This window comes from Carcharodon carcharias, chromosome 9, assembly GCF_017639515.1.
Source record: "Carcharodon carcharias isolate sCarCar2 chromosome 9, sCarCar2.pri, whole genome shotgun sequence".
NCBI classification, from domain to species: Eukaryota; Metazoa; Chordata; class Chondrichthyes; order Lamniformes; family Lamnidae; genus Carcharodon; species Carcharodon carcharias.
The window spans coordinates 87,863,149-87,885,518 of NC_054475.1; the positions used below are offsets into that span (position 1 = coordinate 87,863,149).

General features: G+C 44.3%; 1 long non-coding RNA gene across 1 annotated transcript in view; it reads right to left on the reverse strand.

The window, feature by feature from the left end:
- LOC121282583 overlaps positions 1–22,370 on the reverse strand; it is a 72,954-nt gene that overhangs the window by 9,892 nt on the left and 40,692 nt on the right. The window contains exons 2-3 of the long non-coding RNA XR_005944080.1: positions 18,388–18,526; positions 1,412–1,498 (exon numbers count right to left, since the gene is read on the reverse strand). This is a non-coding gene — a long non-coding RNA (uncharacterized LOC121282583). The remainder of the gene's footprint in view (positions 1–1,411; positions 1,499–18,387; positions 18,527–22,370) is intronic.

A 22,370-nucleotide genomic window follows, 5' to 3' on the forward strand; every position in this document is an offset into this window, starting at 1 on the left:
AGTAGGACAAAGAAGAGGGAGAGGAGAAAGGGAGAAAGGCAGCCAACACATATTTTCGAGCCAGGCTGTCCATAATTGGCTGATCTGTTTGCAGAATTGGTAAACTTAACTTCAATTCCCCATTCAACAATAGTCTCACACCTTACCATCCCTCTGTTACTGACTCTCACAGAATCTTCCACAATACTGAAATAACAGCCACCACAAAACATTCCAAACCAATTTTATCAAACACACCATCCAAAATGCTATGCAAAAGTCAACTCATCACCATAATGCATTCCCTTAGTGTCTGCCTTCTCAATGCCTTTGCCTGGCCTAGTGCTTCTAGACAGTACTACCCCAATAGCTGCAGTGTAGCTGGTGGAAGGCTCCTGATTTTCACAGGGAGAAAGCTGCAAGGTGAACTCACACAGCTCTGGGCCATAGAAAACACCAACTTGGCATGGGCAGCAGATGTCAGGGTTGGTTGGCTGACAGGGAACAGGAAGGGCAATGGCGGTATGCAGTGGTGGGAACCTCATTCTAAGGGGCCTGCAGGTTCTTGCTGCATGGAACCACTTTCATTCCCCCTGGGCAGCACCTCAGCTAGCAGTGCATTGGAAAACTAATTGCTGGACTTCTGCAGGACTCTGAAAATATTTTTAAAATTGGTATCCACTGCCATGATGGCAGCAGTCTGAACGTGCATGATAGCAAGCTGCATTTGTTTGATTTCAGTCTGAGCTTCCAGTGTAGCACATGCTGGGTCACTTTGGTTTGTGTTGTAAGGGAGCGGAGACATCATCTTTGGGCAATGTATCATGGCTTGGTCCACAAGTGTGCTAATGGAGATGGCAACCATTTCCATACAGGAAAGGATGGGCTCCAAGCTCTGCACAAATCCACGTATAAGTTTGGCCCACCAATGCACTAAGCATTTCTATGTGCCTACCCATCAACCTTTTCCTTATGTCACCCCATTGAAAGTCTCATCTGAAAACACGGCATATGATATCATCCTCCAGTAAGCTGGGGCCTCCTGCTGAAGACCACTTGTGTCCTATTCAGAGCCTGCCTCTATGCTCCCCTATTGCTAGTGTCTAAGCTGGTGGCTGTGAGTGAGACTGAAAGATGGAGTTTCATCATCATCAATCTACTTTTCCTCTTTTCTTGCCTGGCCAAGTTGCAGTTCCAGGGTCTGAAAACCGAAAGGCACAAGGGTAGGGTTGTGGTGAGGGAGGGGGGAAAAGTAAGATTGCATGCTTACACCATGTGCAGCTGGGAAATAGAAGAGGTTAAGAGGTTGTGTGATGAGGGGGAATTGGAATGTGAGGAGGAGGATTAGGTATGAGCATAACTTCACCTCCATGGCTTTAGCCCTGCCTTTGGCCACAGCCTCAAAATTGGCAGCTCCAAAGATGGTATGTACCTTTTCTTCCATCAGGATGAGGATATCCAGCCATGCCTTTGTCCTGCCAGTTAGCTGCTATTGTCGGTAGTTGTCCACCATCTTGTCCTGCAAGAGAGAGGAAGGTGTATCAATGAGTCCAGTTGAATAACTAACTGGATGTGGATGCAAGCTGTGAGATGTAGTTGTGAGGCTTACAACAATGCTAAGTGTGCGGTGGTATGGTGAAACAGTGAATATGAAGCATGAGCCATGATTGATAGAGATTTTTGGCAGGTGAGTGATGGGGATGTGGTGAATTGAGCAGTGCCTGAGGTTAGTGGCGCAGTTGGCAGGTTATGGCATTTGAATATGCATTCTGAAACTCTACCCTTAGACCTCATGGCCTTATTACTCTCATGTTTCTCCTTCAAAATCTACCTTTTGATCTAGTCTTTGGTCACTGGGCTTAATCTTTGCTCAGGTCATATCCTTTATTTATGAGTGCTGCAATGCACTGGAGTGCTATGTAAGTGTAAATTGTCACTGCTACTAACAATATAGATATACTTCCTGATAAATAAAAAATTCTCAATGCACTGTATTTCTGGTGGAATCAGATATGTGGGAGCCTGTAGAAGAATTGATTCCCAGTTGCCGTTCAATGAATTATAGAGAGGTTTTTCATATAGGGTGGAAGGGAAGAGATAGTAATGTTCTCACTGACCTCAAAGAGACCCTGCTAAATAATAAAACTTCAAGTCAAACAAAAAGCTCTTAATAACTGCATAGAGGCAATGATAGAGTGGATATGAACCTGCATTGGAATTCAGTGGATTCAGAGAAGCAAATTTATGATCTGCTTGAAGTTGACATGAGAGGGATCTAAAAATAAACTGTCCGACAATGTCAGCTGAATTTACTTTGGCTGTGGTTCAAGAAGCACTATTCATTACCCCAAAAGGACATGGTGCACACTGCAAAATTGAAGTGACCTACTCATGGTACCTTGGTTTCACTGGCCTGTGCATCTAGTTGCACAGCTCCCACCCTGCAATGCCATACAGTTCATTAGAGAAAGAGGCAAAGACAGTCTGAAAGGAGCGATTGGATACCTTTCAGTAATTGGTGAACGAACCACCACTTGTAGAACTCAGCCATTTCGGCCAGGAACATAGCAGGCTTGATTCCTGTTCTGTGTCAAGTTCGTCAGTGTTAAATGTGATTGTAGCGGCATACTTTAATTAGTGACACATTCCCTGGATTAGGAGGGGGATTTGGACATTGTGGATATTGTGTGAGGACAATATCAGACACAGCAATCAATTGACCTTTGAGGCATATACTTATTCAGCATGGTGACAGTAAAAGGATTTTTCATACCCTTTGATTGAATCAGAATAATATAAGAAACTGAATATCCAGAGCATAAATTTGGTACGGAAGCTTTGCATCCTCCTGGCGGTGCATGCTGTACTGTGCTGCCAGTTGCTTCTAGTGTGGCCCATGCAGCACATCCTCTTGAGAAGGCTGGCTATGCAGGGTACCCTGCATGAACTGGAAACATGTGAGGTAACACTATTATTTTCAATGCTGTTGCATGGTCTATCTAATTTTGATTAATTCTGGTCTGACTCAGGTAGTTACTTCAAACTGCTCTACTTACACTATATACATGATGAGCTACACTAGGTAGGTATATCTCTCATTAGTACAGACTATTCCATATGCTCTACCGAATGTCTGGCAAATGACTGTTGACGTCACCGTTACATCATGAAATACATCACTAACTCATTACTATAAATACATGTCCAAATTAGGCAGTCTGGAGTCACAACAGCCAGTAGAACTCTGCATCATTATGATATCTGTAGTATAATGGGTTAATAGTTATGGTAATGAGTTAGTGATGTATCTCATGATGTAATGCTGACATCAGCAGTCATGTGCCAGATACTCGGTAGAGCAGTTGGAATAGTCTGTACTCATGAGAGATCTGTCTAACTAGTAGCTCATCATGTATATAGTGCATAAAGCGTAAATAAAGCAGTTTGAAGCAACTACCTGAGTCAAACTAGAGTTACTAAAGATAAATTAGACCAAGATAAGATAGATAGTGGGCGTTAATGTTTAAGATGGTGGATGAGGTGCTGATCAAGCAGGCTGCTTTATCCTGGATGGTGTTGCACTTCTTGAGTATTGTTGGAGCTGCACTCATCCAGGCAAGTGGAGAGTTTTCTATCACACTTGTGTCTTGTAAACGGTGGACAGGCTTTGGGGAGGTGAATTACTGGCCACAGAATCCCCAGCCTCCGACCTGCTTTTGTTGCAGCAGTATTTACATGGCTAGACCAGTTGAGTTTCTGTTCAATGGTAAACCCCAGTAGTTAATGGAGGGAGATTCAGCAATAATAATGCCATTGAACATCAAAGGGAGGTGGATAGATTCTCTCTATTTTGGAAATGGTCATTGTCTGGCCTTTGTGTGGTGTGACTGTTACTTGCCACTTATCAGCCTTAGTCTGAATGTTGTCTAGGTAGTGCTGCATGTGAGCATGGACTGCTTCAGTATCTGAGGAGGTATGAATTCTACTGAACTTTGTGCAATCATCAGTGAACATCCATTTCTGATCTTATGATGGAGGGAAGACCATTGATGAAGCAACTTAAGATGGTTGGGCCTAGGATACTCCTCCTGAGGAACTCCTACAGCTATGTTCTGGGGCTGAGAAAATTGGCCTCCAACAAACATGGCCATCTTCCTTCACGTGAGGAATGACTCCAATGGGTGGAGAGGCTTCCTCCTGATTCCCATTGACTTGAACTTTGCTAGTGTTCCTTGATGTCACATTTGGTCAAATGTTGCCTTGATGTCAAGGCAGTCACTCTCATTCCACCTCTGGAGTTCAGCTCTTCCGTCCATGTTTGGACCGAGGCTATAATGAGATCTGGAGCCGAGTAACCCTAGCAGAACCCATACTGAACAACTGTCAGCAAGTTATTGCTGAATAAGTGCCACTTGTTAGCACTGTCAATGATACTTCCATCACTTCACTGATGATCAAGAGTAGACTGATGGGGTGGTAACTGGCTGGATCAGATTTGTCTTAATTTTTGTGGACAGGGAATTCCTGGGCAATTTTCCACATTGTTGGGTAGATGCCAATGTTGTAGTTGCATGAAACACCTTGGCTAGGGGTGCAGCTAGTTCTGAAGCACAAATCTTCAGCACTACAGCCAAAATGTTGCCAAGGACAATAGCCTTTGCTATATCTAATGCCTTCGGCTGTTTCTTGATATCACATGGAATAAACTAAATTGGCTGAAGACTGGCATCTGTGCTGTTGTGGGCCTCAGGAAGAGGCTGAGATGGATCATCCACTCAGCACTTCGAGTTGAAGATGGTTGCAAATGCTTCAGCCCTGTCTTTTGCACTGATATACTAAATTCCCCACTCATCAAAGCTAGGGATGTTTGTGGAGCTTCCTCCTCCAGTTAGTTATTTAATTGTCTACCACTATTCACAACTGGATGTTGCAGGACTGTGGAGCTCTGATCTGATTTGTTGGTTGTGGATTCGCTTAGTTCTGTCTATCACATGCTGTTTCCACTGTTTAGCATGCATGTAGTCCTGTGGTATGGCTTCACCAAGTTGGTACCTCATTTTCAGGTATGCCTTAGCAGGGAATGTTACTGGGCCTTCATAGGAAGAGCAGAGAAGAACATGATTTGTCCACACAAAGACTGCAGTCGATAGTGGAGCAGCAGTCGCAGTGCCTTTGAGTCTACAGCATGACAGGAAGATGGAACAGGTCCTGTCCTTTCTGCAGCCCTGTGCTGTAGTTTATATATTACATTATTTACATATTACTGGAGGGAAATAGCGTGCTGTATTTACTGCAATATGCTGGAGTATGTAATTATTAAGCTAAATGCTTTTAATTTGTGTAATTAAGGCAAGATATTGATGAATCACCAAAATTATATTTAACTTACAAATGAAAATCAGATTTTCCATGATAATTTTTCCCAAAGTAACTGAGTCAGCCTCAAGTTATATAGCTTGTAATGCCCATGTACTATCCTGATATAGATACAGTATTCATGTGCCATATTTATTCAGTGCAATTTGTACCTCAGGTATTGGCCTAATTTCAACAAAACTTTCCATCAAAGTCCCAAGCTGTGAGTTGAACATGATTTTGTCAAGTAGTATGTTACTTAATTCAGAAAGTATGAAAATATTCTAATATATAGTACTAATTAGGGACAATTTACATATGTTAATTGGGTTAATTGCATCATCTAATTCCCTATTATTGTGAAATTGAACATTCTCGTTTACTAGACACACAAGTTGTTCTGGGTGATGGTTATTAATTATGTTGATATGACCTAATTTATGTATATGTCTTGCTGGTGGTCAAACCAGTTTCCTTATTTAGCAATTGTAGTATTTTATAATTTTACCATTGCTCTGTCAGATGTGAATATTTGTAGCCATGCTTATACAGAATTTATTGTCGCATCAATCAAACCAATGTGTCAATTAACTTCTCCATTATTGAAATAACAATTACATTCCTACATTAATAGGCTCTTTAAAAAGCCATCCAGCACTCTTACACATTAATTGTGCACCTGACCTGATACTATTGGCCTGAGTGACCAGATACTGGGAATGGTATAAATCTCTAACATGCCCATTCTGGCACCATTGTTTTGAAATTTTTTCTGTTGGTTGTATCTCTTTCAAGTACTGACACATTACAGAAGTTTTAATGCATAATATCAGGACACTTCTGGAGAATCTGGTTATAACTTTTGAAAAGACAATGGCTTTGATATCTTAAAAGCTTCCTCAGAAAATGGGTACTGCTTTATTACACAGTGAAATGCTGCCATGGAATGAAACCATCACAGACTGACAGTAGACTGAATGGCTGGGCTCAGACAAGCACAGATAAACCCCCATGAGGCCTCTGGTCACAAAGTAATCTGTTCAACCAATCATTGACCATGCTCCATCTCACAAGCCTAAGACACGGCTCTCAATTAAAATGACTAACTCAGGACATTTGGTGCTTTCATCTGTGGCACGCAGTTTCACTAATCTGTTTCAGTAAAGACTTGTTAGGGCAAATTACATTAGCACAGTACCTTCCTTAATTTACATAGATTCTCAGTATTCTGCCACCAATAATACTTAAAGGAGCAAGCTTGGTGCCCCTGTAGTTTGGAAAATTCAAAGTCAAAAACTTGAACAATTAACATAAAGAAAGAAACAGAAAATGCGGAAATACTCAGCAGGTGAGGCAGCATCTGTGGAGAGAGAAATAGAGTTAGCATTTCAGGTCATTGACCTCTCATCAGAATGGGAAGATGTTAGAGATGAACAGTATGATAATTATGGTTTTATCTAATGTGTAATATACCTTCAAGAAGAATGCTGTTAAGGAAGATCACATGATGTTGAGTAACCAATAGAAGAGTAGGGTGGACTACCTCTGTAGTTAGTAGTCAGTAGAGTAGAGATAGGATTTGAAGTGAAAGCACATGACTTACTGCTTGGGTACCTTTGTAAATAAACAATGTTTTCCACCTAAAAATGTCTGCCGATTAACTCTATAATACCAACTGAGCTACCAGTTACAAATGTGTGACTAGGATCCACAAAATCCAACAAACAGCTTAGCAAGTACACTGTCAGGGAAATGGGAGTGGGAGTGGTGGATGTTGGGGAGTGGGGAGGGGTGGGGTTCAATGGTAGAGGGGTTAGTGGGAAGAACAAAGGGCAAGGTCTATGTTAGGGTTGGCGGCTGGAGTGATTAAATGACAAAAGGGAAAATGGGATAAGGCAAAACACTATGGTAATGCAGCAAGTAAAGAAACAAGATATCAGTCCAGAAGATGGTAAAGAGGAATACAAAGGGAGAAAGAAACATGGGCCAAAATTTTAAACTACGCCCCTCCCCTGGTGGGTTCTGAGGTGAGGGGGGGGAAAGAGAAATTCCACGGACAGGATTACCTTCGAGATCACACCAGTCCCGACCTGGTCATGATTTTATGCTGAGGTGGGTAGGGCCTCAGGTGGGAAGACCGCCCTTGCTCCAATTAAGGCCCTTAAGTGGCCACTTAAAGGCACTTTCACACCTAGCCTCAAAGTTCGATCGCGGGCGAGAAGGGGGATGGGCACTTCCATCAGAATTCCCCTTTTGACTGGGAGTGCCCTCCCCTTAGGGCCTGATGACCTCCGGAACTCCCTCCTCCCATGACCTATCCCTCGAGACAATGATCGCTCCCTTGGCAACTCCCACAAGCCTTCCGTAACCGCCCACAACTTTGACTCCTGCCACTTATCTCTCCTTGGGTTCCTGGCACTTAGTTCCAGACAGCCAACTGCAGTGCCTCTTCCAGCCACTGCAATACTGCTCCTAGAATGAAGGGAGAGCTGTCACCTTATCTGATTGGCTAACAGTTTGCCAAACGGGAGGCCAAGCCCCCGCCTTCTGAAAATTCTGGCCATGAACATCTGGCAAATGGGAGAAGGCTCCTATGATCCAGCAACGTGGCCGAAGAAAGACAGGTAAACCCCAGGGATGTAGACCATCCACCCACTTTCTATGTTAAAGGTGCTATATAAGTTACTGGCTTTGCACATATATTCGATTCTCAGGTATCTCCGTAATGATGGCTCAGTTTACAGGCGTCTGGTTCCTCCTACATGCTTTTTCATTTGAATCTCTTTCATGGCTGTTTCACTTGTGATGACATTCATTTCCTCATTCCTTTTGGCTAAAATCTAAAAATGCCTCCTTTAAACTTAACAAGCTATAGGTACCACTATCGTAAAACCAGGCCTTTTTATTACATATGATTAAATAGGATATGCAGCACAGAAACAGGCCATTCAACACCAACTATCCATGTTGGTGTTTATGCTCCACTCAAGCTTCCTCCCATCTTTCCTCATCTGAATCTATCATTGTAACAATCTATTCCCTTCTTCCTCATATGTTTCTCTAGCTTCTCCATAAATCCATCTATATATCTTGCTTCAACCACTCCCCGTGGCAGCAAGTTCCACATTCTTCTGAATTCCCTATTGAACTTACTGGTGACTTTCTTATGTTGAAGGCGGGTAGTTATACTCTTCCCCACAAAAGGAAACATTCTCTCTGTACATCTTTTACACCGCTTATTAGCCTTTGTTTTGGAAGTGAATGTTATTCATTCTTTTGTCTTTGTTGATCTGCCAAATAGTGTTTGAGCTATTGAGCTGGCCAGGAATCTTACTTGATGTATTTTACCATACAAGAAGAGTGAGGTAAGAACCTATGCAGGACTTGTATTTTGCTAGGAGTACAATTTTTTTGGTACTTTTATTGTACAATCAGGTTTACTTGGCTTTTACATCATTTATTAGCCCTGGTTTTAGAAATTAGTTTCCTGTGGGGAAGAGTATTTTCATTCACAAGTATTCTTTGAGCTGGCCAGCTGTTCCGTACCGTACTTGGTGTAGTCTATCGGTTGAGAAGAGCAAGGCAAGGGTCAGTGTCAGACTTGTGTGCCTTGCCTTTACAATTTAGCATTTAATTTAGCATTACAAAACAGCATTATCAGCCTTGTCACGGGCCCGTGGTTACCTTGGTGAACTTGTGGCATGACTGAACTCTTCTTACTTGGGAACTCACCTGAATGTTTTCTATTACAAGTCTACTCCTGATAATGCTGCAGCATTTTTGTTCCAATAATATTAGTCATTCAATAATTCAAAATAAGCAATGTAAATAACACAATAAAATGGCAAATTAATACCCTCAAAAATTCAGGTTATCAGATTCCTGTGATTTCACCCATCCCACTATCACCAAGACAGCCCAGCAACTGATTGCACAGATTTACCTATTCAATGGAGGGCCTGTGGGCTACATGAATCTGCACCACTTATGGATGACTTCCTGCTTCTACTAGGAGTGAAATCCAGCAGTGGCATTTAGACGTGGCCTGGAGTTAAATACACTCAGGCCCAGATGGAGGGGGTCTCCGTCATGGTGAAATGCTCGAAAATGGCTGAACTAAGTGCCACCCCCAAACCAGGCATTTCCCATCTTTGCAGGCGCGGGACCAGAGTCAAGCTGGGGTTCACGCATGCGCAAATTGGGAAGGTAGCTGGCCATTTAAATCACCAACTGCCTCCATTGACTTCTGATTTTTGAACCCTAGCTGCCTGAATCCTGAAGTGCACAGGGCAGAACAGGTAAGAATAGCTCTGAATTTGGTGGATTCATTAGGTAGCCTTTGGAGAGATCAGCCTGCCTCCAAACCCAGCAACCTCTGCATTCAATCTGGGATTGCCCGGTCTGACTCCTACTTCAGCCTGCCCTCCCCAACCGAAAATCCGTGCTGCAGGCGAACATTTTTAAAAAGTGTGTTCGCCGAGCCAGGAAATCACCCACCTCTGCGCAACCGACCTGGGGGTGAAAATCAGGACCCGAGTTTCCTTTTTTCCCCCTAGAGTGGGTGAGTTTTGCACTGATATCAAAACACACTCACTGAAAAGTTGCCTCTACCTCTTGCTTTTGCTGTTTTGTTCAAACTGTTGACAGACATCATAGTTTCTTATGTAGGTCTCTATGTCCTTGTTTAGCGGACATAAGTAAATCATTTCTATAGGTCTCTGGCGACAACCTTGCATTCTATAAGACCTTACTTCACTTCTTTGCTTTGTCTCCTCTTTCATATGAAGTGGCATTACTACTCAATCTGCCTTGAACATTAGTCCATCCTGCGTGATAAGTTAATCCCCAATCATGAAATGCAAAGCAAACTGGAACGGTTCTGAAGAAGAGTCATACGGACCCAAAACATTAACTCTGTTTCTCTCTCCACAGATGCTGCCAGACATGCTGAGTTTTTCCAGCATTTTTGTTTTGATACTGGAGTGGCACACCTCTGCTGTCAGGCAACTGTGACATTTGGCAAATGACAGGGATATGATGGAGTACCCCACCTGCCCCTGACCTAGAATGGTGGGACAGAAAGCTAACAATGTTTTTCACAACATTGACATTCCATTATAGAACTCTCTCCCTAACAGCACTGTGGGTGTACCTGCATCACATGGACTGCAGCAGTTCAAGAAGGCAGCTCACCACCACCTGCTCAAGGGCAATTAGGGATGGGCAATAAATGCTGGCCCAGACAGTGAAGCCCACATCCCATGAATGAATTTAAAAAAACAAAACAAATGTGCAAAATTCCTTAATGGCTGATTTTAAGCCTACCCAGTGCTGCAATTAGGGCAGACGGGTAGTTAAAATAGCACTTATTGCTGTATTTCAAATATGTTAGCACCCTCTACCATTTTAACTGCTGGATTTTCAGCAGCATTGGGGCAGCCACAAACAGTTGGGGCCTTCTCAATGTTTAAGTGTCCAATTATGTAATGTGGAACACCAAAACCATCTTAACTCCCAGTTATGATGGTGGCACTAAGTGACCTGACAGTGAATCCTGCTGCAGGCAGCAATTTAATCAGAGGGAACTCAAGCATGGCTTAATTTGTTGAAAGTCGCCATTTGGACAGGAGTAGGAATGTTGTCCCCACATGCTGCACTGCACTCTGACCTAAAATCGGGCCTTTATACTTCACACCTGAAATCATTTTCTGTGGAAGATGTTAGCGCTTCCATGTTGGTTCTTTCTGCTAATTTTGTGTTTAATTTATCTATGTTGATGCAAGCTTTCAAAGCCAGTTTTAGTTCTTGTAAAAGTCTTTTGCAAAAGTTCTTGTTAGCTTTGGGCCCCAATAACCAGTCTGCTCTCCAACCACCCACCATGGAGGCAAGAGGGCCTGGGGGGTGGGCTGGGGAGGGCGGCGGGCATTAAAAATGGAAAAAGTGAGGAACTCATCTGCAACCCATTACATAAGCACCCATTGAGGCTTTCATAGTTGATGGGTTTAATTGGGTTGAATCAATGTCCGGTCCTTGAGAGGTGGGACATTTTATTAACATATTCAGGGCTCCCACAATGCAACTGGGAGCCTGATTTAAATTTAATAGTTGCTGTCTGGATTTCCCAGGGCTTGGGAATCCCAGCAGTGAAAGGGAGGTGAGAACTTAAATCTCTAGGGAATTTGTTTTTTTTTTATATAGAACTTCTTGTTGACCAGCAGTAGGAAGGCTTTGTCTCACCTTTCTCTCCCAGTTGCTCAAGGAAGCCTTCAGCTTCCATTCTGCCGAATGTGCCTTTTACTCCCTCATGCCGCAATCACCAACCTCCCTCCTCCAGGCTCGTTCTCTAAATCTCTCCCTCCTGAGGTCAGAAACTGATCTCCCTCAAGCAACAAAAATGTACAATTAAGTCCTGCTGTTAGATTTAGCAGGACCTTCAGGATCCTGGTCTTGCTAGGTTTCCCTGCACTATTTTTCCATCTCAGTGGAAATATTAGGGCTTCTATCTGATCCATACCACCCTCCCTCAGCTGATAAATCAGTGCTCCTCCGGGTTGAACTCCACTTGGATGAAGCATTGAGGGTAGCAAAGGTGCAGGGTATATTCTGTTTGGAGGACTTCAATGTCCATCACCAAGAGTGGCTCGGTAGCACCACTACTGACTGAGCTGGCCGAGTCCTAAAGAACACAGCTGCTAGACCGCGTCTACGGCAGGTGGTGAGGGAGCCAACAAGAGGGAAAACCATACTTGATCATATCCTCATCAACCTGCCTGCCGCAGATGCATCTGTCCATGACAGTATGGGAAGGAGTGACCACCGCACAGCTGTTGTGGAGGATACCCTCCATGGTGCTGTGTGGCACTACCACTGTGCTAAAAGGGATAGATTTTGAACAGATCTAACAACTCAAGATTGGACATCCATGAGGCACTGTGGGCCATAAGAAGCAGCGGAATTATACTCAAACACAATCTGTAGCCCAGCATGTCCCCCACTCTACCATTACCATCAAGCCAGTGGATCAATACTGGTTCAATGAAGAGTGCAGGAGGCCATGCCAGGAGCAGCACCAGGCATACCATGAACTGAGGACTACTTGCATGCCAAACAGCATAAGCAGCAAGCGATAGACAGAGCTAAGCGATCCCACAAACTGATCAGATCTAAGCTCTGCAGTCCTGCCACATCTGTCATGAATGGTTGTGGACAATTAAACAACTCACTGGAGGAGTTGCCTCCACAAAAGGCATTGGATAGTGCAAAGGCTATGGGCCCTGACAATATTCTGACAATAGTACTGAAGACTTGTGCTCCAGAACTTGCCATGCCCTTAGCCAAGTTGTTCCAGTACAGATACAACACTGGCTATGTGGAAAATTGCCCAGGTATGTCCTGTGCACAAAAAGTAGGGCAACCCTACTTACTGCCCCATCAGTCCACTCTTGACCATCAGTCAAGTAATGGAAGGAGTCATCAACAGTGCTGTCAAGCGGCACTTGCTAAGCAATAACCTTCTCACTGATGTCCAATTTGGGTTCCGCCATGACCACTCAGCTCCTAACATCATTACAGCCTTGGTTCAAACACAGACAAAAGAGCTGAACCCCCGGTGAAGTGAGAGTGATTGACCTTGACATCAGGGCCGCATTTGACTGAGTGTGGCATCAAGGAGCCCTAGCAAAACTGAAGTCAATGGGAACCACAGGGAAAACTCTCCGCTGGTTGGAGTCATACCTAGCGCAAAGAAAAATGGTTGACATTGTTGGAGGTCCATCATTCCAGCTCCAGGACATCACTGCAGGAGTTCCTCAGGGTACTGTCCATGGCCCAATCATCTTCAGCTGCTTCATCAATGGCCTTCCTTCCATCATAAGGTCATAAATGTGGATGTCCACTGATAATTGCACAATGTCCAGCAACATTTGCGACTCCTCAGATACTGAAGCAGTCCATGTCCAAATACAGCAAGACCTGAATAATATCCAGGCTTGTGCTGACAAATGGCAAGTAACATTTGCGCCACACAATTTTTGCCAGGTAATCACCATCTCCAACAAGAGAGAATGTAACCATTGCCCCTTGACATTCAATGGCATTACCATCACTGAATTCCCCACTATCAACATCTTGAGGGTTACCATTGGCCAGAAACTGAACTGGAATAGCCATATAAATAATATAGCTATAAGAACATGTCAGAGGCTAGGAATTGTGACAATTAACTCACCTCCTGACTCCCCAAAGCTTGTCCATGACCTACAAGGCACGAGTCAGAATGCATGATAGAATACTCCCCTCTTGCCTGGATGAGTTCAGCTCCCACAACACTCAAGAAGCTTTACACTATTCAGGAAAAAGCAGCCCGCTTGATTCGCACCACATCCACAAACATTCACTCCGTGAGGCGCTGTGGGCCATAAGAAGCAACAGAATTATACTCAAACACAATCTGTAGCCCAGCATATCCCCCACTCTACCATTACCACTGAGCCACTACTAAATTTGGATCACACAGCTCCATTCACTAAATTCCCACATCTTTCAGAAAATGTCACGTATTCAGCTGCAACATTGGCCCTGCAATAAGGTTATTTAAAGAGGCAGGCACACAGCTTGCAGTTAAGGTGATTTTGTTGAACTTCTACTGTTGCAAAGTGGCGGAAAGAACTGTGTTTTTGGATGTGTTGTTTTGAGTTCCAAATTTTGGCAGGGAGTATTGCTGCATCCTCACAGGCAAATTAGAGGATTTTAGTGACCTATCCACACAAAAGCTGCACCAGGAATGGGGGCTGGGACTTTGTCAACAGTGTGCTGCTCCTGATGTCATAACCAGAACTGTGTGCTATAATATTCTTGGTCTCATTTTGCTCACAGAGTACTTACAAAGTCTGCTGAGATAAGGAAAACGTTAACTGTATTGGAACACATCTTGCGGTAAGCTACATCTCACCACAAGGTTGTACAAGAGAGAGCAAGATCATGAGACATTGTATCACTTCCTGTGATGTTGCATATGGCATCTCATTAGCATATCACACAGTTAGAATTAACCCCTTATACTACATCTCCCCCCCACCCCCCACCCTCAGGTCTCTGACTTCAATTTTTTTTTTTACATAGGGACAACCGCTGTGGAGAATTCACTAGTCTTCACTAAACAGGTCTTCAGCTCCTTTGGAGTAGGTTGGGGATTTGAGTCCTGCATGTGATCTCTTAGGCTCTCCTGGCAGAAGAAGAATTTGTAGATGACTCAGGTTTACCAATTTAGTTGTCATCTGGATCTCTAGATGAACACAGCATCTCTGGTCTGTTTTCACAAGCCCATGTAGCAGCTGACGCTTCTTCCTTTATCACCGCATATCTGTTCAGTCGTATTGCAAGGAGCTGGAAACTCTTTGATCGGTCTTGTCTTCTGTGGATCAACTCTGACACTAGATGCAATACACCCAAGGAACTTCACAGTTGGCTGCAAGAATTCTCATTTGTTGTTGGTATGATTTGTTGTTCCTGTTTCCTGCAGGTGTTGTAGCACAGCTCACACTCTAGTGTCATGTTCTGTCTGAGTGGATCCATGGATCAGGATACATCCATGTGACATGCAACTCCATCCAGTCCTTCTAGGATACTTGACAGCATCCTCTGAAAGATTACTGGCATTGACGTGATTCCAAGGAGTAAATCTGTTGAAGCTAAACCTCCTAAACAGTGTAATGAAGGTTGCGAGTAACTCAGACTCTTCATCGAGCAGTAGTTGCCAAAAATACCTATCTAGCTTTGTGAAGACTGTACACTTTCCCAATTTTGCTAAGCTCTTGTCCATAGATGACACAGGATGAACTTAACACTCAACTGTTTTGTTCAGCTAGGTAAGTTCTGTGCAAATCTGTTAGGTTTTTGCACTGGGACCATACCCAAGCACCTGTTTGTTGGTGCTGTCACAGGTGAAATAACCCCTTCATCGCTTCAATTTCCTTCTTTTCTTTTTGCCAGAGTGGATGAGGAAATTTTCTGGGTGTAAACAGACACACTGGATTCGTGTCAGGATGTAGAGTGATGCAATATGCTGTCTTCAGCTTTCCTAGTCCTGTAAGCAGCTGTGGAAATTCAGCTCTGAAGTTTTTAGGCTGATCTTCTCAGCTTTCCAGTTCCCCTACTCTGCAAATCGGTATGAAAGTCAGTACAGGCTTTCCTGCTTAAGAGTGAACACCTCTGGTTCAGTATCACATATAAGGTTTCAGTGATTTTTCTCTCTCTTTATTGAAGGGTTGCATTCAGTTGTTCTATGATCTTGTTCTATACCTCTTGGCCCGTGTAGCTTTATGCATGATGGCTGAAGAGAAGTTTTCTCCAACCACAGTTCAGCATCACAAAGAACAGAAACTGTTGCACCTGAATCTAACTTAAAAAGTGTCTTGTTTCCCTTTACTAGGATATCAGCACTCCAGTAGCTTCTGTTTGTTTCCTAGATCTCTCCAAATAAAGGCATCTTAATATAGGAATGTAGGAACATAGGAAAGTGAGTAGGCAATTCAGTCCATCGAGGCTGCTCCGCCATTCATTACAATCATGGCTGATCATATTCAATACCCTTTTCCCACACTATTTCCATATATCTTTATGTTGTCAGTATTGAGGAATCTGTCACTCTCTGCTTTAAACATATTCAATGACTGAGCTTCCAGGGCCATCTGGGTTCAAGTGTTCCAAAGATTCACAATCCCCGAGTAAAAAAAAAAATTCTCCTCATCTCAGTCCGAAATAGCTTACCCATTATTTTGAAATTGTGTCTCCTGGTTCTATAGACTCCCCCACTGGAGAAACATTGATATATACTGTGAACAGCTGGGGCCCAAATACTGATTGTTGCGGTACCTGACTATTCGCAGCCTGCCAATAACAGATTTTTTTTTCATTCACAGGATGTGGGCTTTGCTGACTGGGCCACCATTTATTGCCTATCCCTAGTTGCCCTTGAGAAGCTGGTGGTGAGCTGCCTTCTTGAACCGCTGCAGTCCATTTGGTGTAGGTGCACCCACAGTACTGTTAGGAAGGGAATTTCAGGATTTTGGCCCAATGACAGTGAAGGAAGTACAATACATTTCCAAGTCAGGATGGTGAGTGACTTGAAGGGGAACTTCCAGGTGGTGGTGTTCCCATCTATCTGCTGCCCTTGTCCTTCTAGATGGTTGTTGTCGTGAGTTTGGAAGCTGCTATCTAAGGAGCCTTGGTGAATTTCTGCAGTGCATCTTGTAGATTGTACACACAGCTGCTGCTGTGCGACAGTGGTGGAGGAAGTGAATGTTTGTGGATGTGGTGCCAATCAAGCAAGCTGCTTTATCCTGGGCGGTGTCAAGCTTTAAGTGTTATGGGAACTGCACTCATCCGAGGCAAGTGGAGAGTACCCCATCACACTCCTGACTTGTGCCTTGTAGATGGTGGACAGGCTTTGGGGAGTCAGGAGGTGAGTTAGTCGTCGCACGATTCCTAGCCTCTTGACCTGCTCTTGTAGCCACAATATTTATATGGCTAGTCCAGTTCAGTTTCTGGTCAATGATAACCTCGAGGATATTGATAGTGCGGAATTCAGTGACGGTAATGCCACTGAATGTCAAGGGGCAATGGTTGGATTCTCTCTTGTTGGAGATGGTCATTGCCTGGCACTTGAGTGGCACAAATGTTACTTGCCACATGTCAGCCCAAGTCTGGATATTGTCCAGGTCTTGCTGCATTTGGACATGGGCTGCTTAAGTAGCTGAGGAGTCGCAAATGGTGCTAAACATAGTGCAATCATCAGCGGGTATCCGCACTCTGACCTTATGATGGAGGGAAGGTCATTGATGAAGCAGCTGAAGATGGTTGAGCCTAGGACACTACCCTGAGGAACCCCTGCAGTGATGTCCAGGAGCTGAGATGACTGGCATCCGACAACCACAACCATCTTCCTTTGTGCTAGGTATGTCTCCAGTTTTTCCCCGATTCCAATTGACTCCAGTTTTGCTAGGGCTCCTTGATGCCACACTCCGTCAAACGTGGCTTTGATATCAAGGATAGTCATTCTTGCCTCACCTCAACACCCTGAGATGGACACACATTTAGACTGTACTGACACCATCCTTTAGGCCCCTCATTTTCTTACCTTTACTCATTTTCCCCACCACCTTCCACCCCTCTCCACACCAAGGACGCCAGGCCCTTCCCACTTCCCTCTTCCATGCCCACAACTCCACTGTCTCTGTCCTCCTCTGGATCCCTTTGGCACTCCTTCACGCTCTTGATCACACTCCACAACCCCCCTCACTATTTTTTCACCCTTGCCAGCCCGAAGCTCCATGTAAGCTGCCATTCTTCTTTATGCTGTAGGAAAACCGCTGACCTTACAGACACTACACAAAGCCTTTGCACGTCAGCTTTAAATGATCGTGAACCAAGTGCCACAAAATTCACTTGTGCTGTTGACTTTATCCTGAGGGTAGGACTTCATTAAAAACTATTTCATGTTAATGAGTACTCATGGCACGCAAATGTATTACAAATACGAACCTGCCACAGGTTGGCGTAATGCTCAACATGCTGCTGACCTTAGCTCTATATTTCAACAAGCCATCAGGAAATCAAAATTTCACGTTTCACCTAATTAAGTCACGCTGCACACCACATTTCCTGCTCTTGCAGGCTCCATAAAAGCCTCCTTGGGGCTGCAGTTGCAGTACCTCTGGGTTTGCAACATAGCAGGGAGCTAGGTCAGAGACTTTGGAGAGGGCAAGCTCTGCATGATACCTTCTGCCAACTTGGAGTCGGACTCCTTCACGCTCCTTGATGGTGACAGGAGACTGTCTGGCAGGTCAGACAATGCATCCAACATTTTAGTATACATGCCCGTCAACACTTTCTGGTATGCTACTTCATTGAGATCCTCATTTGAGAGCCTCACAGCAGGACTCATCTGCAACCTCACCCTCTAGTGAGCTGGCACGCAACCTTCCATTACACCTGGCTGGCTGCAGCCCACTTATGCCCATGACTCAGCATGTGCAGAACCCCACTCTATATTACCTTCTAAGGCATGTGCAAAGCCAATATCTGAGTTGGTAGCTGCAAAGTGTCAGAACAAGTAACGGAGCCTCTCCATCAGTACTGTTCTACTGCTGTCTTTCCTCTTCCTGGGGCTGTTGTAGAGTGGCAGCCAGCAGTTCTTGAGTAATGAAAACAAAAAAAAACACTGCAATTATTCAGGAGGTCAGGCAACATCAGGAGAGAAACAAGAGTTAATGTTTCAGATTACAGACCTTCGGAACTGGGAAATGTTAGAAATGTGATAGGTTTTAAGCAAGTGAAAAGCCGGGAGGGCGCGGTGAGAAAAAGACAAAATACAAGTTCTATGATTGGGTGGAAGACAGAAGAGATTAAACGACAACAGGTATCATTGTGCAAGGCCAAAGAGGGTGGTGATGGAATAAGTAAAGAAATAAAGATAGACTTGCATTTATACAGCACTTTTCATGACCTTCAGGCATCTCAAAGTGCTGTACAGTCAATGAAGAACTGTTTTAAAGTGTTGTCACTGCTGTAATGCAGGAAATGTGGTAGCCAACTTGCATACAGCAAACTCCCACAAACAACAAGAGATAATGACCAAATAATCTGTTCTTGTGACGTTGATTAAGGATAAATATTGGCTAGGGCATGCTCTTCTTCTTTGAAATAATGTCATGGGGTCTTTTACATCCACCCGAACAGGCAGATGGGGCCTCAATTTAAAATCTCATCTGAAAGATGGCACCTCCAACAGTGCAGGACAACCAGACTGGAGCATCAGTCTCGATTTTTTTTTGTTCTCAAGCCCTGCATTAGAATTTGAATCCAGAACTTTGTAATTCAGAGGCAAGAGTGCTATTAATTGAGCCATGGCTGACACTCCAAAATACGGGTCTGGAGGTGGTGTGAATGGCAGAACGATGAACAGTTGCTGTCCATAAGCAAAAATGAAAGATAAACGAGAGTAATACAAAAACTGAAAAAAACCCAGCATGTGGCAGGGGTCTGAAATTGTTGAACTCAATTGTTGAGTCCAGAAGTAAAGAGCCTAATCGAAAAATGAGGTATTGCTCCTCGATCATACACTGTGCTTCACTGGAACACTGCAGGTGACCAAGGTCAAAGAGCAAGGTGGAGAATTAAAATGACAGGCAATTGAAAGCTTAGGGTCACGCCTTGCAGACTGAATGGTGGTACTCTGTAATGCTATCACCCAATCTGCATTTGGTCTTCCCAATGTAGAGCCGACCACATTGTGCACAGCAAATACATTAAACTGAATTGGAAAAGAACAAGGGGAATCCCATCCTGGTACTGGGAGGGAGGGGAAGGGGTGAGAACAGAAGTGCTGGAAATGAGATAGACACAGTTGACGGACTGGCAACCATAGTGGGAAAGGGGTGGGATTCCTCATTTGAGGAGATAGGAAGGCAAAACAAAAATACTGGTATGGAAGGTTGCATCATCAGAGTGTATGCGACAGAGATTGAGAAACTCAGAAAACGGGACAGATTCCTCACAGGAAGCAAGGTGTGCGGAACTGTAGTCATCGCAGTTTTGGGAATCAGTGGACTTATACTGAATATTTATTGATCGCCTATCCCCAGAAATAGAAACAAGGAAGTGTAGGGGGGAGTCAGAGATGGATCATGTGGAGGTGAAAGAAGGGTGGAAATTGAAAGCAAAGCTGATGAAATGTTCCAGTTCAGGGCAAGAGCAGGAAATAGCACCAACATAATCAACAATGTCCTGGAAAAAGAAATGATGGATAGGATCTAAGTAAGACTAGAACAAGGACATTTCACGCAATAAGGCAAGCATAATTAGGACCCATGTGGGTGACCATAGCAACAGTTTTTATTTGGAAGAAGTGAGTGGAGTTAAAAGAGAAGTTGTTCAATGTGAGAACAAGTTCAGACAGGCGGAGGAGTGTGGTGGTGGATGGAGACTGGTTGATCCTCCGTTCAAGGAAGAAATGGAGAGCTTAGACCACTTGGGTGAGGGATGGCAGTGTAGAGAGACTGGATGTCCATAGTGAAGAGGAGACTGTTATGGCCAGGAAATAGGAAACTGTTGAGGCGTCAGAGGGCATTGAAAGAGTCACAGGCAGGGAGGCTCTGGAGAAGGGAGAAAATAAAAAGAAGAAATCAGTTAGGTGCAGCAGGAACAGGCCGAAATACTAAGTTTACCAGGGCAGTCCTGTTTGTGGATCTTGGGAAGGAGGTAGAAGTGGGCTGTTCTGGGTTTGGGGACTATGAAGTGGCAAGCTGTCAGATTTCCAGAGCAAATGAGGTCAGTGACAGACCTGGGAGACGATGGCTTGATGTTTAATGGTGGGATCAAGGTACAGGGCAAGTAGAACGAAGTGTCAGGGAGTTGCTGTTCTTCCTCTGCAAGGTAGAGGTCAGTTTTGCAGACAACAACAACAACATCACACTTGTCAAAAGTTGGATGACAATGTTCGGGTTGGACCGAAGGGAATGGACTGCAACAAGTTCAGAGGAAGACTGAGTGGGTGAGGGGAGCATGAAATTGAGACGGTTGTTGTCATTCCAGGAGCTTTAACCAAAAGATCCAGAGAGCTTAAGGGGCCAGAGGGACGGGTCCAGATGGAGGGCTGGGTGAATACTTGTGCTGGGTAAAGAGTCTGCTGTGTGTGTGTGTGTGTGTGTGTGAGGGGGGAGTGGGGTGGACTCCTGGCCAAAGAAGTGGGCAGGAAGGTGAAGGCAACAGAAGAAAAGTTCAGTATCATGCTGAGGTCAAACTTCATCAAACTGGAGGAAAGGGGGTGAAGTTGAGACCTTTGCTAAGGACACATTGTTCAGGATCAGCAAGCGGCAGGTTGAGGGTATCACGAATACACAGCAAGGGATAAGATTAAACGGACGGATGGCTCAGAGGGAAGTGACGGGATAGAAAGTTCTGAGGGGTGTTGGCACCGATGAGTTGTTGTATCTTGTGATCCTTCAGGTATAAGATGCCAGCAGTAAAAGAGCAGGAAATTACAAGGATAGTCTTTGGGATATTTTATTGTATAATAGTGTGCCCATTTATTTTGGATGGCACCATACCCAGACATACTTTCAAGCTAAACCTTTCTGGCAGTTCTGATATCATTTGCAACTGAACCCAGTTTGACTGGCAGTGCTACTGATATTGACATAAATTTCAATTAATTTTAACACCACTCAAAGCATATGCTTGTATTGTAAAAGTAATTTCATGTCTACCAGTCAGTTTGGGCACTAACGTGGTAATATCAGTGCAGGAGCAATGAAAAATCTGTAACCCCATAGGACGCTGTTTGAAATTCTGTTCATCACTGTTTCCTTTTAGCTATCTTTATACCTGTTGGGTTATCTGTTGGATACTATGGTCGGGATTTAGCCCTCTGGGCCTGGATCACGTGGTGACCCACCATGTGAGAGGGACTCCCACCACAGAATCTAGCGGGAAAACATGCCAAATCGCACGATGCTACGGTGATCAATTAAACAGCTGGGAGTTTCCTGGGGAATCAAGCAGCAGGGCGGGCGGGTGGGAAGTTGCACACCCCACAGTCATATCTGGGCACCATATTTAAAAGGCACCCAGACAGCTACTCATTCATCACACATTGGAGTTCAGAGCTGGATATGGCAGGCAGGAGTCTACAGGCATCAAACCCAAGGTTTTGCAATGCCTCACTGGACATACGTCTTCAAGCAGTGGAGGACAGGAGGGATGTCCTTTATCCAAGGGATGGGAGGAGGAGACCCATTGGCCTCACCACACTTGCAATGGGAGAAGGTCGCCAGGATGGTGAGTGTCAATTCAACTCATAGGAGGACCGCCCTGCAGTGCGGGAAAAGAATGAAGGACCTCATCCCTGCTGCCAGGGTAACTGAATCCTCTACTCCCCGTACTCACCTCACTGAATGGGAACTGGGATATGGTCCTCAAAAGCAAGGTCACCATCTGTGCTGCCCATGCATGAAAGCCCTTTGCAAGGTACAGGGCCC